This window comes from Apteryx mantelli, chromosome 1 (genome assembly GCF_036417845.1).
Source record: "Apteryx mantelli isolate bAptMan1 chromosome 1, bAptMan1.hap1, whole genome shotgun sequence".
Lineage (NCBI taxonomy): Eukaryota > Metazoa > Chordata > Aves > Apterygiformes > Apterygidae > Apteryx > Apteryx mantelli.
In genome coordinates, this window is record NC_089978.1 from 145,810,184 (window position 1) to 145,828,326 (window position 18,143).

The 18,143-nt window shown below is 41.7% G+C and overlaps 1 protein-coding gene across 1 annotated transcript in view; it reads right to left on the bottom strand.

The window, feature by feature from the left end:
• The window catches only part of STK38L (serine/threonine kinase 38 like), a 52,409-nt gene extending 34,868 nt beyond the window's left edge, over positions 1-17,541 (bottom strand). The window contains exon 1 of the mRNA XM_067305825.1: positions 17,437-17,541. The gene's annotated coding sequence lies outside the window, so the exon portion shown is untranslated. The remainder of the gene's footprint in view (positions 1-17,436) is intronic.
• Between the last annotated feature and the right edge of the window lie 602 nt (positions 17,542-18,143).

Consider the following 18,143-nt stretch of genomic DNA (forward strand, 5'->3'; position numbering starts at 1 on the left):
AATGCAGGTCCCTGAATTGCTTTCTGGAGGGTGAGGTCTCGCTCTCTCTGCATTGATCCCTCGGATCTTGGCCATGCACTCCTCCTGTTTTCCTGATAATGCAGTTTGCAGCAGCACAGCCACAAGGTGAGCTAGATCAGCTCACCAATCTGACAAAACTAAGCTACAACCCCCCCATACCCTTGTAAAAAGACGATCGTTTTCCATAAGATCAGTGAGCTAGCTTGTCCCACCCCGTAGCCACACAACTGCTAAATCCAGGCAAGGGGAGTGCTGAAACATATGGATAGGCTCAGGGCCGAGGGGACAGGACCATCCCTTTTGCAGGCACCTCAATTTAGACTACACGCAACCTAAGGGCAGGGTTTGGATATGCTTGTGGTGACAGGAGGGCAGGAGAGTTATGACTGCTCCTTTTTCCACAGGGGCCAGTTAGATCACATTAGGCATAACATAAAACCACAGCCTGTGAGAACTGTTTGACGAACGTTAACTCTTACCAAGGAGCGACATTCTTCTTACACTGACTTGTGCTGGCTCCGCTTGGAGGTGGGCTTTGCAAAGCTTTCAAAAGCTAGGCCATGACTACTTCCTCACTACTTCTTCCTTTACTTCAAGCTGCATCAATACGGAAGACAAGTCATTTGATTTTGATGAAAATGCTTATGGCGAGACTGATCATAATGCACATCTGGACACCCCTAACATAGGTGGTGCACACACCAGCAATGCTACAGAGGAGCTGACATACATCACTGACAAATAACCCCCGGCTACATTTACAAAGACTGGAAAGGGTTTGTGCTATGCTTATGCTTGCTCTGGAAACCAAACCAAATGCTCCTCCTAGAGCGCTGCTTAGTTCTTGTTTGTTGAACAAAGCCCAACGTGTATGAAAGCTCAACCAGCAACGCTGACACACTTCATGTCTGAATTTAAACAGTTTTATGATCACCCAAGGAATGACCGAGAGCAAAGTCAGGTACCTGAACTACAGTAAAACACCAGGAAAGTCCACCTTAAGGCCTGCTCTAGTTTCTCTCTCGTTTTGCAGTGTGCCTCCTCTCATTTTATCCTACTGACTCTATCAGAAGAGTTACCAGCAAAGGCATCCCTAATGCATCCCCTAGTAGCATCCCTAACAGTGACCTGAGGTGGACAATCCTTTCTGCAAAATAACACACACACACTAAATTCCTGGTATTTGCTAATCAGCCAAACATTTAAATCATGAACAATTTAAGCCTTTTTTCTTTTCTTTTTTAAAAAAGTTGTGGATGATGTATGTACAGAGGAAGGATGCTCTTGCGGTTACAGCACAGGAAACTGCATTAAGTAACAGATAATCTGGATTCTACTCCATTTCCCATGTGACTTAGTGCAGAACCAAAACTCGACACCAAAAAAAAGAAGGCTACTTAGCGTGTGCCTCAGTTACACTACATGAAGACAGACATATCATTCCTGTACCTAGCAGGTAATGTTAGGAGGCTTAACGAGTTCATACATACAAGGTACCTGGGGTCTTAAGAAGAAAGATGATAAAGAAGTATTAACAAAAATTTAGTAACACACACCCTCAAAATACAGTATTCAAACTGACCCCAAAATTATGAGGCATGTGGCTCCTTTCTTGTAACTGGACTTCTATGAGCCACTCCATTTCATCAGACTGGAGAAACAGTTAAGTACTCTGGCAACTCCAGAAGAGACATGAATCTGTATATTGTGCATTTGGAAGGGTGTGTGGCAAGATAAGCATTTTTTGCTTCCACAGATGGGGTTGAAGTTTCATTGTAATTTCAGAAATTGGAGGAAAAATTATGGGAAAAAGACACAAAAAATAAAATATGGGAAAAATATGGGAAGAGCAACTAAATATTCATATATTGCAAGTGGCCAAGTTTGGTGATAACATTTCCAGGTTGAGCTACATTCACCCTTGGCTAAATGTTGCTATTGTGGATACTCATTTGAATGACTCCCTAATCAATGTTTACACATTCTGCTGCTCACACGCAAATAACATTAATCAGGTGTCTTTAGAAGCACTGATAAACAGATGACATTTCAAAAATTTTATGAGTTTCCCAGTACAGCCATATGTAACAACAGGAATGTAGTCTGTCCCACCGAAATAACATAGGGTAAGAAAGAGTACTTAATTTCACAAATCACTAGAAAGCAGGTGCTATCTTCTTTTTACTTCTTCTGAAGATATAAAGAACATTAACAAATAATGAGAAGTGAGTCTAATAATGTAGCATTAGTACAGAATCAAAAACATTTACATTCGTCATTCCTCAGATGATTAACTATAGCTTCAATTGAGTCTTAAAACACATTTCATTTGCATTTATCTACAGAAGGAAAACCACGTAAAATCACCCCTGGCAGTCAGAGAAAGTCTGTGCAAAAACTAGCTCTTTTTATTTCACAGATCATGCCCCAATCGATAGTGAACCCCCCCTCCTTAGCCTAGCTGTGCAATTAAAGTTTCATTACCCTCCCCAGGTCTAAGACGATAGCACAGGGATGGGAGCAAGATCTGGAGGCTAGTGTCTGTCTTTTTCGCATCCTGGGAATAAACTCTTGCGTGGGGCCCTGCAAGCCCAGGGCAGCTGTGCACTGGCAGCCTCTGGGAGGGCAGGGTGCGCCTTCGCCCTTCCAGCTTGCCCAAAGTTGCAAAGGGCTCTTGGGGTTATTACCAAGCCTGAAGCTGCTTTTCTCTCCTTTGGGATATTCCTCATAATAATGCTAGAAGGTCTCTTCCAATGAACGAGGGCTGCAGGCGTTATTCCGCCTCCCTGTGCAATGTCTCTGCCTCCCAGCAAGAGGGCAAATCAGGCAAATCAAGCAAATAAGGTTTTGTCTCACTTTTAAAGTATTTTCCATCCAAAACTGTAACGTAAAACACAACATCTTTGTAAAGCCAGTCAAAAGTAGTATCACCGTTTACTAAGAAGGGAAGTAAATGAACCCGGGCTCAAGGGTCAGAGGACTTAAGGGAGCAGGAGGGCAGAACTTGAGCAGCGAACCCTGCCTTATAACAGCAGGTCTGCAGGGAGCTGGGGAACAGACCCATCCCCACTCCCCTCATTTAGCGGTAGTAATATTAGCGTAGCCGAGACAACGTATGTGCTGACACAGCATTCTCCACATGTTGTTCTCAAAACATGAGGACAGCTTTAACCTGATTTTAGAAATGAGGAAACTGAGGCACAATACAATTAATCAGACTAGACAAAAAATGCCACAGCAATTCCAGCATTCCTGAACCCCCATCGCATTCACTCTCCTTGTCAAGAATACATGGAGATACAGTAACATTGCCCAAAATTCTCGTGTCTTTTTTCCTATACAGCATCATCACTTCATAAAAATACCACCAAGCTTTAATTGCTGTGAGGGGAGAGGAAAATATCTCTATTTGAGTATCATTTAAAAAAAAAAATATTCCACTATGCAACACCACACCACCATGTGAAACACAGTGTAATTTGTATAAGCTGCCAGAAACCTGAAAGAACAGCTGAGAAATGAAATCATTGCAGCAGTCCTGACTCTTACCTTTAGTTTAGTATTACAGAGTCAGATCAGGTCAGCAGCTGAGCATTGGGGAAAGGCAAGCTATCTCTCTGGCAAGACTTCATACAGATATGCATGTTTGAAAAATAAAACTTGTGCACTTAAGAAAAAAAATGTTTTATGAAACCCTATTTTTAACACTAAATGGCACAATGAACTATAGGAAGACTGGGCTTTTCAGAAGTGTAAGTGCAGAGGAGCCATACCTACTTACACTAATATCCACACTGGGCCCTGGGCCTTTCACAGCTGCTGTTGAGGAAGCACATTCTCATGCTCTTTTGGAGGAAATTAAACCTATTCTGACTACACTGTTTGCCAAACAAAAGGAGTCTGTGAATTCCCAAGTTTTTGCGTACACCTGCAGAGATATTTTACCAAGGTGAGGCCAGCTGATTTTATCTTTGTTGAACTATCCACTGCCATAAGAAACAGTGCTCAGAAGTCACATGCATGCGACAGTAAAAGCACATACATGCATGCAAGGCAGCACAACTGGCAGTCTGCTGGGGCCTTGCTTGAACCCATTGTGGTTTTTTTTCTGAAAAATATGTTAATCTTTGTTTTACCAGCTATTGCAGCAGAGTGCTAAAATAGTTAAGTAAAATAGTCACCTTCATAGAAAGAAGAAGCAGATGCCTCCTCCTAAGGCAGTTTTGAGGAATCCCCTTCTGAAAGTGCTTTTTCATCTCCATTGAGTACATGGCAAGTTAGGATGCCTAGCTTAGACTTGTACATGCAACTTTCAAGCACCTAAGTGAAAGTAGATGAATCCTACCTGGCAGCTGATAAAATGCCAGCTCTCACTGCAATGAATGTACTAGGCACTAACCTCAGGATTTAGCAATTTGCTTCTCCTGATCATCTCAAAAGTCTGCAACTGTTGGCTGTGTCTGTAACAGATTCCTTAAGCACTTTCAGAAACCCAGCCTCATCAAAAAGTAGTTCTACAACAAATGGATGGGACTTCCAGTTAAAATATGTTCTAAGTGCCAAATAAAGCAACGAGATTAGGTGGCATCTCTCCTCTATCCCCATCTCCACAACAGAGCACTGGGCTCTCCAGCAAAGGAGGACTGGGCAACTGTCTCTCTAATGTGGATACACTCAGCTTCCACCAGAGTTAAAAGAATTTGAATCCAACTGTGGCTTGAGCATCTTGTCATTTTTACATCCTTTAACTTTGGGCACCTCACAGGCAGTAAAAATATTCTCCACAAAAAGATGAAGATCTGAAGCTCTATATATAGTGTTTGCTAAAAATACCTCTTTGCAGATATCTTTTGCCAAATAAGTGCCAAAACTTCAAAGGCTGAATTATAATGTTGAAATATTTGTAACATAAGCTTGTCTCTCTCGTGTTTCTTGTAAAGCATGGCTGGCAGTTGGATATGGAGACTTTCAGCTCGAAGACCTGGTCCAGGCAATAACTGGAAGTAGCTCTTTTGTAGCTTATGTGAAATGAGTCAATGGATCTCAGTCCAGCTCTCAATAAATTAGGAACCACATTACAAAAGCATCTGTAAGAGTTACTTCCTGTGTTGATACCATGCGAAAGGCCAAGGACTGAATGAGGTGGGGAGAATGAATTGCCCTCCCTCAAAATAGTACATTCCTTCAAAACATGAATTGCTTTTCCCTTGCATCTTTTGTGAAAGTATCCCAGTGCATTTTATGAACTGTGAACTAAGCTAAGTATTTCTTCAAGAAATATATGCAACCCCACACTTTCACAGCAGGAAAAACCAAGACCTGCTAACTCTCAGCACATCGCAGCCATGTGAAAGGAGGGCAGCCCAGAGGAACAGTCCAGCCCCACATGCAAGCTGCCAACAGCCTTCCTCCCAGCATACCTGCTTTGGGCGTGCTGACAGCTGGTGAGGGGAAGCTCGCTGAGGCTCCCTATGCAATTCAACTCTGCAGCCAAAACCAAAGGATTTCTGGTTTCTGGAGCCAACAGTTTAACTTCCATGTATTTTTCTTGAAGAAAGTTTAGCATACAAATATAGAATCTTCTTGAATAAACTATTCAGTTTCAAAGACTTATGTCATTAGCAATCTTGGCATAGTCTCTTGCCAGTAAAGGGACATGAAGCAAGTAATACAAACTTAAAGCACTAAAAAAGAAGTTACCATTATTTTAAACTCTTTTTTAAGAGCACAAGGTAATTTTAAAAGGACATAGATAATACAGGATCAAAACCTTTGATCATGAACATCAACCTTCATTTGTCATAATAAATCCCCATACCCACTGGAAAGAATTACATAAATCCCAGTTAATTAAGTTTGCTAGAAAGCTAAACTGTAAACACCAAAAATACAATTCAGAAGAGTATTTTTGAAAAAAATCAATCAATAGTATTAATCTGAACTCTTGTTGTGCTCAGACGACACAAGGTAATTGAATATTAACACAACAATACATTATTAGGCGTTTGGTGCTGCTCAGCAAATTTAGAGATACTGCATTGAGAGAAAAGAACGTTTCATTTGAAAACAAAGGCATTCTGAGTTTTGGTGCTTCATAAACAGCTTCTAACCTGAGTGAATTATGCCTGTGAATTCTGCTGTGTCAAATGTGGTCAGTATCCCAAAAAGCACCAAAAACACCTATAAAGAGATCTTGGGACACTGTGTATTCTCTCTCTGCCTATCACCTCAAAAAATCTTCTGGGTATTTAGAGCAGAGACTGGAGCTTCCTTTTCAGTCCCTTCTCCCTTGAAGTTGATGAGAACAAAAGAGGGTTCTTGCGCAGAAGTAGCATTGAGTATGGTACCAAAGGAAGTAAAAAATTACAAAGACATTTCTAAGTGTTTTTTATTTTATGAATACATTCTTCACTGGTAAATATTAGTTTAGATACTATTAATTTAGAAAACCATTAGAATGCATTCACTGCAGCTTTCTTATAAAAGCACGGGTGTGCTAAATTTTATTTCCCTTAAAAGCCCTACACTCTTGGTCAAGCACAAACTACACTCCTGATCTATCATCACAACAGAAGAGAAGAGAAAAGGAAAAAGCACAAGCAGGTGCAGCACTTACTATATCACATGCAAAAAAGCCCTTGCCTCCCCTCTCTGGATACCCATACATGATGGGAGCCTACTTCTGTGAGTGACTTCATCTTGTAAACCAGATGCTTTGTTGACAAGATGGTCACCACCCTTGAATACAAGGAAGCTGCACCCTAAGCACAGATTCAAACATTCCAGACAGAAGTCTGGCCTTCCATCCAAGACAAATATGGCATTTAATCTGCAACGCACTTACTCTGCTTTATTAGTTTGCAATATCTGGAGAGGATTTGCTTTACAATTCAAAGGGAGTGGGGGGAACCTTACTTAACCACCAGCATCTTTGCAGTAAAATCCAGCCCTGTCTCAGCAGCCAAGAGAGGGAGGGAAAGCACAAAGACTTCACAAAGACAGAGAAAAATCTCATCACGCAACTACATTCTTCAGCTGCACACCAGGCAGATGAAGGCTCACTACAGCTTTCATATTGCTCAGTAAGAACACAGAAATTTACCCTCTTACTCTGCGTGGCAGGTTCTTTTAAAGATGACAAGACTGCTCTAAAAGCACTTGCACAAAAGAACCAAGAAAATGCATTTACGTTGTGTTTCTCAGACCGAGGGAATTACAGTCAAGTAGAAATAAGGAGGATACTGTCAAGTATGACTAGTCTCAGAAGTGAGCTTCTACAAGAAAAAAATACAAAGAACACTAACAGATTTCATTATTATTATTATTATTTTTTAAGAGACAAATAGTCTAATGGAAACTGTTGTATTCAACAATCATTCTTAAGTTTTCACTCCCTAAACAACACAGGCTCATCCAGCATCACAGTCTGAAATTGACTAAGATTGAACTGTAAACAAAACTGAAACTGGCTGTTTGAATTTTACTGCTGGCTTGATAAAAAGGGCAGGAAGAAGCTAAACTTGCTTGATTTTTATTAGAGTCTAACTATTTTTTTCTCCAGTTACCTCATAATTACTCACTTCCTTTTTCATTTTTGACTTTCCACTATTCTTTCAATCCTTTCAAATGCAGTGATCTAAAGTATGCATGAAAAAAACGGATGTGTATCTATGCATGGTTTTTTCTAAAAAATGCTTTTGATTTTAAAGATTATTTTACAAAGCAGGTTGGTATTTAGCTTATTTAAACAGACAAATTGTAAGCATATTTCTTCTTTATATCCTGACTGTGGCCAGAGTCTTGCATCTTACTGAAGGGTGAAAACGAAGGCAGCAGCATTTTCGGCAGGCTCCAAGGAACCACTTTGCCAGTTCCAGCAAAGGCATTCCTTTGTGCAGCAAGGCTGCAGCACAAGCTGTGAGCAGCTGCTGAAATCAGTGGTGTAGGTCATGGTAAATTCATACAAGTGAAGTTCCTTCATCTCTGATTTGGGTACTGTAACATTCGCCTTTTTTTCCTAGCATAAAAATGGTTTTGCCTCCCCCTACCTTTCCTCCCCCCATTTGCCACCACACAATTGGCTTAGATGTCTGTGAAAAAAAGCAAAGAATTAACATGACTATTGATGCCCCTCAAGATTAAATGGGGCTTAATGCCATTCCAGTGAGAGCCTAAGACTTGAGAGATGAATGAACCATAGCTGTCAGAGACAACGCTTGCAGTGGGAACATAGAGCATGCGGTACTGTGATAGCAGGGACTATGCAAGCTGTAGTCAGATTTGTCCTGAAAAATCAAGTAGAAAGTTCCTTTAAGTCACCCTACAGCAAAGCACCACTGATGTTGCTTGAAGGAATTGTGGTTAGAGCTGTGTATACATGATTGAACTCAAATCCCCACGTGCTGGTAAGCCCACTAATATGCCCACAGTCTGAGACTCACAGCACTAGCAGTAGGATTGATGATACCAGTATAGTAATCACATTGTACTCCTCATCGTGACAAAGCAGCAGAGGAGTAAGTTTTGGAAGACAAGAGGATGCTTCACTCTTCCTGTCACAGGAAACTTTGATGATGTTCACCTGGGTCTAAATTACAACCCAGGTATAACAATCCTCGGGAAATGCAAGGATTTATACACTCACATTGATTAGCTGGTAAACATATTATAATCCTTATCTGGACATCTCCATCCTTCCACATATTACTACCATGCCATAACAGCAGAAATCCAGATTTTAGTCCTACACGCTTGTTCCCCTGTAACACTATCTTAGCTACATGGTCTCAAGACTTTGGAGACAACTTTACATTTTCTTGTGCACCTGGAGCACACAGTGACTTCAGTGTGTTCCTTCCTGTGGAAGGAACGTAGCCAGTAAACACTACTAATCATGGAGAATTAGAGCTGGTCTAAAAGTGGTGCATGCTACAACGTATGAAAGAAGTTGAAAATTTTTCCAAATTCTTTGAAGGTTTGCCAGGAACATCTGAAAATCTAAAGCATTCCACTTGGTTCCTCTCCCACCAACTTTATCGCTGGCTCATGAGAAAAGGAAGGAAAGGGAGGAAAGAAAAGATGTAATGGGGAGAGGAAGGAATCATGCCTTCTCCACTCCCTTCATCTTCCAACCCAAAATAAATATGTTTTTCCAGGTCTTTCTGTCTCTTTGAAATGAAAAAGTTGTCATTCTCAAATGAAATCATTTATTATAAAAAAGTATTCTGAATTCAACTATTTCCAACTATAATACTGCCAGTTAGCATCAAATACTTCTTATATACTTAACGTACATGTTCTGTCTGTGCTGACAGGAATATAAGGATACGAAGAATGCAGAATAGGTATATCCCTCAAGCTCTGTCAATTTGCCAAGAAAGACAAGATTGCTTACAATGACTTTCTAGAGAGGGAAGAATAAATAATCTGCAACTCATTTTCTTACCTGAAATGACTTCTAATGATAACTCTACCTAATGCCATAGTTTACCATAGCTTAGTGGTTTCCAAAACGTGGTCCACAAGACACTGTCAGCAGCATGGGGCTTGGTCAATGGAACAGCCTTTTCAGCGTTTTGTTTGTTTGTTTTAATCAAAGATGCATGATGGTCTGGGGAGGATGTTGTGGGCTGAGAAAAGTTTATGATTCAGTGAACTTGAGAACCATGGCTTAACTTTTGCTGCTGATTAACCACTCCATGATTTGTATAACTCAACTTCATTGACAGCTGTAACACTCGGATTCAGCTGAAGAATATGAGTTGTATTTGACTTCTTGTGTATATCCCTTCTAAGTAGATACTACTCTTAGGTCAGTCATATTCACATGTTATACTATATACTCATGTTTTTATTTTCACTGCGGAGATCTGCTAAACTTTGATTATTGCATCTGTTTGATATATTGTCCATATTCTGCACTTCGTGTTTTTCAAATACTTCCAAGAAACAGTTTCGGCTCTATAGATTTTTATTCATCTTAGGGTAATTTTGTCTGACTTTAAGTTCACTCAGTTACTATGATTCAAAAGCTGACAGTGAACATAATGCTTTTCTGTAGAGAAAAAAAAACACTGAAAAGTGTTTAATTGTTACTGATCCATCTGAGCAGTGAGCTCACCACATCCAACTTTGCTGTACAGAGCACAAGTGGGCCCAGATGCTCACATAATAAGTATTTTATATGAACTCTCCTTAGCTGTTAAATAAAATTCCCTGGGAAGATGTACACAGCAAAGCAGGGAAAGAACCTCCATACAAAGATTAACCACAAAAGAGAACCCATCTAATACATTTGCATATACAGTGGTCACCTATATACATTGCTATACAAGATTTGAGAGGCGAATTCATAGCAAATTCCTACTTTAATAAACCTTGCTTCTCTGCCCTTAACCACTACTTCATAATTAATAAGATGCTAACTATGCCTGTTAGGATTGTGGCAGAACAAAACAATAAGACTTTACTATAGACAGTATTTACAATATATATGAATGTAAATATTTCCCCCCCATATTTTGAAAGCAGGCTTCATCACACATTTCCTACAGTTTTAGCAGAAACCAAGATCTACGCTGTAACTAACTTCAAGAAGTGAAGGAAATTAATTATTTTAACCCATAAGGAGAAGGTTTAATTTGAGATAAGTTTTCTTTAGGCACAAGAAAACTTTCATTTTACGCAAATGAAATATGGCAGGTCAGTCACGAAGAATATCAATCCAGCTGCTCACAATCAGAGTATTTTACACTTTAGCAGGCTAACCAAACACAAACCAAAACAACAAAACCCAGTGAAAAAGATACACTTGCACAATGCTGCACATTAGTGATACCAGCAGCGGTAATTCCTTTCATTCTCCTTATCTTGAAAGTCAGAACTCCCTGTGATAAACACACTACTTTCCAATACATGCCACTACTTTGAACCTCACCATAAAAACACCTTACTTGGTAAATAAGTCTCACCAAGTGTATTTACTACACAAATATCTGTTAATCAAAAGCCATTACTCCACTAAATAGGAATGTGTCAACAGTCGGCTGTTACCTGTTTGTAACAGCCACATCTTTCATTGTCTCTCATTCCTGTAAATTTTTGCCTACAATCCCACAGAGAAGCTCATATTCTGAGAATGGAGTTCCCTTACAGTTCAAGATGTTTGTGCTTAGTAAAGTATATATTTAATTAATCTCAAAGATAGACTTCATGCTCAGTCTTCAATTTCTACAGTTTGTAAAAACAGGTACTCCCATTCAGTCCTTACTTTTTGAATGAATTTGTGCTCCTCTTCTGCTCTGCCAAGCTCCAAATACCACAATACAGAAGAATCTACTTATCTTTAACTTCAAGAAACAAGTGCCTTAAAACAATACCCTACAATGCTTTTATCTGTGGAGCTACCAATGTAAGCTATCCCCTTTATATAGGGCACAGCATGCTAAAACTTAGTGACATTTTAAGTGGAACAATTCTTTCATCATCAGGCTGATATTTGGCTGGCGTTCTGGTTACCTCCCTTATAAGGCTCCAGTGAGAGGGAGGGGCTGGGAACACATTATGCAACTATTCCTTGTAAAAAATAATTAAAATAAATTTTAAGAAATGTCTGTGATAAACTCTATCCCAGTACACACAGGCAAGACAAAAGGAGCCTGACGCTGCTGGACTAAGGTCTGCTATTTCTATCTGGCTACTTTGGCAAAAATGGATTTTTCCCTAAAAGGCAACACTTTTCTGTTCTTATAAGAAGAAGGGGAACACTTAAGCCTGAGAGCTTCTCCTACCTTCTCCCTGTTTTTGTTCAGATCTAGCTAGTTAGCCAAGGACGTAGCTATTCACTGGGAAATAAAGTGAGCATACTAGGCCAGGCCTGTGTCCTGTCATCTTCTCCACATGCTCAGTTGTGATATTTGAAAATCTAAGATGGCTAACCATAAGTTTAACTTGAAAATATGGTAAAGGGTTTCTGGGGCTGAGTAACCCACATACGGGCCAACTTGTAGAAAATGCCTTTCCTGCAGATTATGAAATACCTTTTGGAAGCTTCCTATCAGTTCAGCTATAAGCAGGTTCTTGTACATTAGTGTACTCATAACAACACCAGGACTTTACAATGAGAGAGGCTATTGCTATTGTGGTGTTACATGGCAGTTGACTCAGACCTTCCTCAGCATTAGATTCAGCTCTGCTCATTCTCTAAAAGGCAAGTGTTAATTCATACAGTATGCTGGAAAAAATGAAGTAGAAAATGGCGATCTGTGAGAAAGGTCAGCTTTAAAAAGCAATCCCCTACAAGTGACTGGACCCTTTTCCACAGAGGGCAGACTCAGAGTTCCCAAACTGACTGGGGTCTGCAGGAAGATGACACACCTATCCTCTGCAGGGGTTCTCAGCAATGCTACCAGAAGTTCAAGGTGGAGCATGAGTATGCCGGATGCACTGCCTCTCTGCTGCATCAGGAACAGGGAGATGCATCATAATCTTGTAAACCCTGGAGAACCCACCTAAGCGTACTTCAACTCCCCACTTTTGGCAAGATGCTTCTGTCAAGTGGCTTTCTTTTGCTCGGCCCTTGAGTCCTCCTTAGCAGAAAGTTTCAGGCTAGTCATGTGTCTTATAGAAGTATGACTTTAATTTTTTTTTCCAATCTAACCTTCTGCATATAAAAGCTGATTGTATTTGTAACTCCTATGGCTTGGCATAACCTAGCATCTTCCTTTTAACTGCACCCAGCTTAAGCTTTAACTTTATTTTGAATAAGCATTATTCTTCTACATAAAAAGCTCATACAAAGAGCCCTAAAACAAGTACTTCTTTCTAGCAAGGTAGGCACTTAACTAAAGTTTTCTAATTGTTTGTCTAGATGGTTTGTTTACTTGTTTTTTGTTTTACTACAAAGAGATTTAATATCTAGAATTTCTTGGCACACTAGCAATGTGATAGTAGTGCCTTACAACTTAATGTGACATTACACACAGCACTCTTGGAGAATTGTAAACTAGTATCTTTATTACACACTGTAGAGAAAGGTCTGTTTTTGTTCTTAGAAGGGTCTCACAACCTTTCATCTGTTCAAAAGATAACAAAAACTTATTTGTTTCCACTTCTGTGGAAGGAAATTTAATGAATTCCAATATGCCAAGATCTTTGCTAAGTCTGCAGCTCCTCTACAGCATGTCAGCGACCACAGGCTCAAACTCTGGAACACAAGAGACATAGCTAATGTAAGTTGCAATACAATAAACACTCTTCCTCTTACACAGTTCCTCTCCCCATACATACCTGAGTTAGCCCCTTGCTTCCTCCCTCCCATTCACTCTCCCAGCTGTCATGAACTCAGTCTGTTTGTGCAACCTGTTTGCACCAAACTAGTACTTAATACTGTCTGTGCTTAGTTACTAAACGGTGAATAGTCTTCTCTGGTTTTACTGCTTCAGGACATTTTTGCTATTGTGAAATCTCATACACCCAGAACTACTATTTTAATCAACCATTCTTTCCTGTTACTAGTAAAAATATAGAAGTCAACTGCCCCTCTGACAATGAAGCAGTCTTCTGAAGCAAGTTTATTACATTAAATTTCTAAGTATCTGTTTTTTTCATCATATTCAGTTGTAATTCATACAAAACCATATTTCAGCTAAAAAATTGCATGTTTAATTGTTTGTAGATATAAATATTAAATTGTACATCAAATACATTCTAAATTTACAGTTCAAACCAGATGTCAAAATTACTGAGAAATAAGAAAATTAAGTACTATGATCAGTGAAGATATTTGAAGCATAAAGATTAATACTCTTTCCCAGTATGCTGTTTTGTTTTGCTTTTTCAATCTCTATGGAATATTAGGTGAGATATTAAGGCAAGCCTCACAAAATTGACCCAATTTCACAAGTAAAAGACAATATTAAGTATGACAATTGCCCATTTTAATGTTTCCCATGCTGATCAAATGATTTATGACAAGGAAAGTAAATTATTCCTGATTAATTCATTCATCCCCCCTGGTCCCTGTTTTGTTTTTACTGTTGTGAAAGAAAAATGTTCTATTGTTTCCTCATGCAGATGCAGGAGCAATGGGACTGCCAAAAGTCATTCTGTAGTTTTAGACTACAGAGCTGCAGGACTTTTCGTACCAATCAAACGATCAAGTCCACTCTTCCGTATTTGGCAGTGATTTAACTTCTGATCCTTCAAGGAAAGGATCCCTCATCTTACATCCATTTCACCATCTAAATTCACACCATGTACAAAACAGCTCTTCCCCTAGTTCATACCCCATAACATGAGATTTGGTTACCCTCCCTGTTATTTCTGCCTGCATAACAAAAGATGTTCTCAACAGTTGTTTAGTCACCAGGCTTTTTAAAAAAAGCCTGCATCAATCCATTCCGAAGAATTAAACTTCAGTCAGTTATTTACCAAATGCATGTTTTCATGCTATAGTAACGCAGCTACTATTGATGGCAGGTCTGCTCTAAGTGCAGTTATATGTTGAAATGAGCTGGGAACAAGAGAAGATTAAGTGATTTTGTGGACAATAGTATGTTTGATTTATGTCAACTGTCATTACCCTAAGACATACAAAGCCTCTTTCTGGGGGACTAACAGCAAACCATTTACCGTATAATATCAGCTTACTCTTTTGTGCTGATGAATACTGTATTCAGAGAGGTAATTCTTTTTATTGTAATATACACATCTAGCCTGCATTTCTTCTTAGAATACAAACATCAGAGTTTATCTTTACATCTTTATCTTTACAAAGTTTAGTTTTACATTTTAACCCCCTGCTTATACTTGCTGAGTAAAGAACATTTCTATTTGCATAAATGTGGACTGAGTGCAAACTGAATTTATGGGAGGGAAGATATGCTTTTAAAAACAAAACTTCACAAGCTAATCAGGTACAGTGGACAAAAACAGTGCTCCTCAAACTGTTACAAAGCTCCTTGCAGTCACCAAAGAACTCAAAAAAAAAAAAAAAAAATCCAAACTACAACAAGTGGCTTAAATAGTTAAAAAAAAATTCTACCTACCATTCAGGCTTCCAAAGCATACAGACAGATGAAGCAAAGGAGGCTACACAAAAGTCCTGAGAAACAACAAGCTAGACAAACCTCACTCACGTGCATAAGTTATAAATTCCATACTACTATTGTCAGTGTGCAATACCCTATTTAATTTCATCGATGAGAGGTCCACCAGGGACTCCACTAAGCACAGGAGCAGACCTCAGAGATCAGCAATAGAAGGCTTGCACAATTAGGCCCACAGTGGATTGCCTGACAGAAGTCCCAAATGTATGTTCTCCTGGGGATATTCTCCCATTCTGCACCGGGAGCATGGGGGCCTGGTCCAATCACTGCAAGTTAATAGGGCTTGAGGTTTTTTAAAGATTAACTTTCTGCAGATTAGGCTCAAGAAATAAAGCATAATACCTGTCAGCTATAAATATTTGCTTCTTAGTTCTGTTTAGTTAGAGGTTCTTGGTGTTGTTTTTCCTCTGAAATGGAAGTGACATAGGAGATTTACTTTTAGAATTTTTAAGCCTGTTTAGCAATATTTAAAGTGAACATTTCACTGTGCATACGGTGAAAAACAGCTAAGTTTCAATTCCACAGAACAAAGTTGACTTTTCCTAATTCAAAACACCCTTTTTATACAAGTAGGAAAACGTGACTGCATATAATCACAGAAGACAAAACTGCATCAGTAACAGGTCAGCATTACTGTATGCATCAGCATACAGTAACAGATTCTTCATATATAGTGAGCATGACCACTGCTTATCATCTCTCAGATTAGTAGCATATTAGCGTATTTACTCAGGACACTAGCTGAAATATTTATAAAGTTAAGACTGATACTGTTTCACCCCTAAGTTTCTAAATGATAAGGAAGGAAAACAGCTTTTAAGATTTCTGTGCATTTTAGGCATGTTTTATAGAACATGCACAACAACTTAGTGAGATTATCAGTGTTACATACACTTACAAACAAGATTCCTGTACTTGAAGTGACTTTTTTCCCCAGTTATCAGAACAAAATCAGTGTATGTGACAAAAAACAACATCTGCAACCTCACTGCTCTTTAGTAAAGGGCGAGTAAAAAGCAAAACCACATGAAGGAATCCCAGCAAAAAAAATGAGAAGAGACTCCTATCAGGCTGGGGTGGGGGGGGAGAGGGGGAAGGTTTGTTTTGTTTTTTTAAGTCTTAAACTTCAATATTGCTTTTAATTTAGAGACTAAGGCTCATTTATTCCTATTCTGGGTTTTGCAACAGGAACAGGTACGTAACATCAGTGGAAGCAGTCTTTCAGCATGCACGTGAAAAATCTATTATTGTGATCCAAGCCGTTTGAAATTTGTTTAAAAAAGAAAAAAACAACCAACAAACAGAGACGCCTCATACTTCTTAGCATTTAACTTTCATGCCTATCTAAGTCACTGTAAATTGGCCAATACAAGCAGAACAAAAGCCGAACTGTCAAACTACAGGCCAAACCCAAAACTCCTTGGAGTCTGGGGAAACGTTACAAGAGCAGTTTTCGATTTGTTCCTCTGAGAGAGTGGAAACAGCGTGGGGGTTTTTAGTTTGTTTTAAGTATAGTACAGAGATTAATTTGTGCTTTTTTTTTTTTTTTTTTGAGGGCAGGACACCCTTACACTGGAAAGCCGCGTTACCCCTGCTCGTACACTCCGCAGCACCTCCTGCCGCAGGCAAAGCCGCGCCGTGCCCCCACGGCCCCCCCGACCTCGCCGCCCACCCCGGGACACGCCGAGCCTGCCCCCCGCGAGTCCAACGGCCGCCGCGGCCCCTCGCCCGCCGTGCCCAACCGCCAACGGCCGCCCGCCAGCAGCCGCCCGCCCGGGGGCGCGCGGACCACGCGCCCGCCAGCGGCAGCCGGGGCGCGGAGCGGTGGCAGGCGGCCGCCGCGGCGCGGCACTCGGGCGATTCGCGCCCCGCAGCAGGCGGCGGCAGCCCCCTGCGCTGCCGCGCCGGAGCCCCTGCCCGCCCGGCGGCTCGGCCGCCGGGGGCAGGGGGAGAAGCAGCCTGAAGGGGAGCGCGCCGAAGTCAGGCGGGCAAACCCCCCTTGCGGCTCCGAAGTAGGGAGTCGCCTCTCACGCTCCTCCCCAGGAGGAGTTCAAACAGGGCAGCAGTCACGGCTAGCACTGTCCTCTCCCAGACTAGGGCTATGGCTGCTCCTGCTGCCTCATGGTAGCGGGGGGGGAAGAGGGAAGACAGAGAGGAGATTTCCAGTCTCCAATGACAGGGTCTCCCTCCGCGCCACGCCGGGAGAAAGCTCCTTCCCCGCCTCCAGCCCCTGCCGGGGGAGAGGACAGGGCTGGGCTGAGGGGCGCCCCCAGGGCGGAGGGCTGCGCCGGTTGCCCGCAGCACTCACCTCTCCGCGCCGCCCTCCCGCCAGCTCCTCGCTCGCTGCCTGCTGCCGGCCCCTGTGCGAGCACGGCCCCCTCCTCCGCCGCTAATGGCAGGAGAGGGAGGGCAGCGGGAGGGCCCTCGGCGCAGCGCTGTTTACCGGGCAGCTCTCGCGAGAGCTCCGCGCGCCGCCATTGGCTGCCGCCGCCGACGGGCGGCCGTTGGGACGCCGCTGAGTGCCCGCCGCCGGCGAGCGGCCGGGCAAGTCGGGCCGCGGGGGCTGCGACGGTGCCGCCTTCTCCTCCTCCTCCTCCGCCGGGAAGGGCGAGACTTCCTCCGAAATACCGGTCTTCCTGGAGCTCAAGCAGCGAGGAGTCGCCGGTGCGGGCCTGAGCCGTGTCCCGGGCCGGGCAGCCAGGCCTCCAAGGAGTCCCGCGGGTTTGCAGCCTGAAGGGACTGCGTTTCTCTTCAGTTTAAGCAGCCAGCGTAAAACTTTGTTTTCAAGTGACTTTGGCGATAGGCGTTCCCCAGAGGGTTTGCAAACGCGATGGCAGAATTAGGAAGGCGCTTTTGAAGTGGCACACACAGGTGCCCAGATACCCGAACAGAAAGCAGAATGACCTGAAAGAACAATGTGTGCACAGGCCCTTTGATGCTTTTGTATCGTTCTAGTTCCACCAGTGAACTATGAGCGTAAGGATGTTACCTCAGGTAGAAGATAGCTAAAACCCT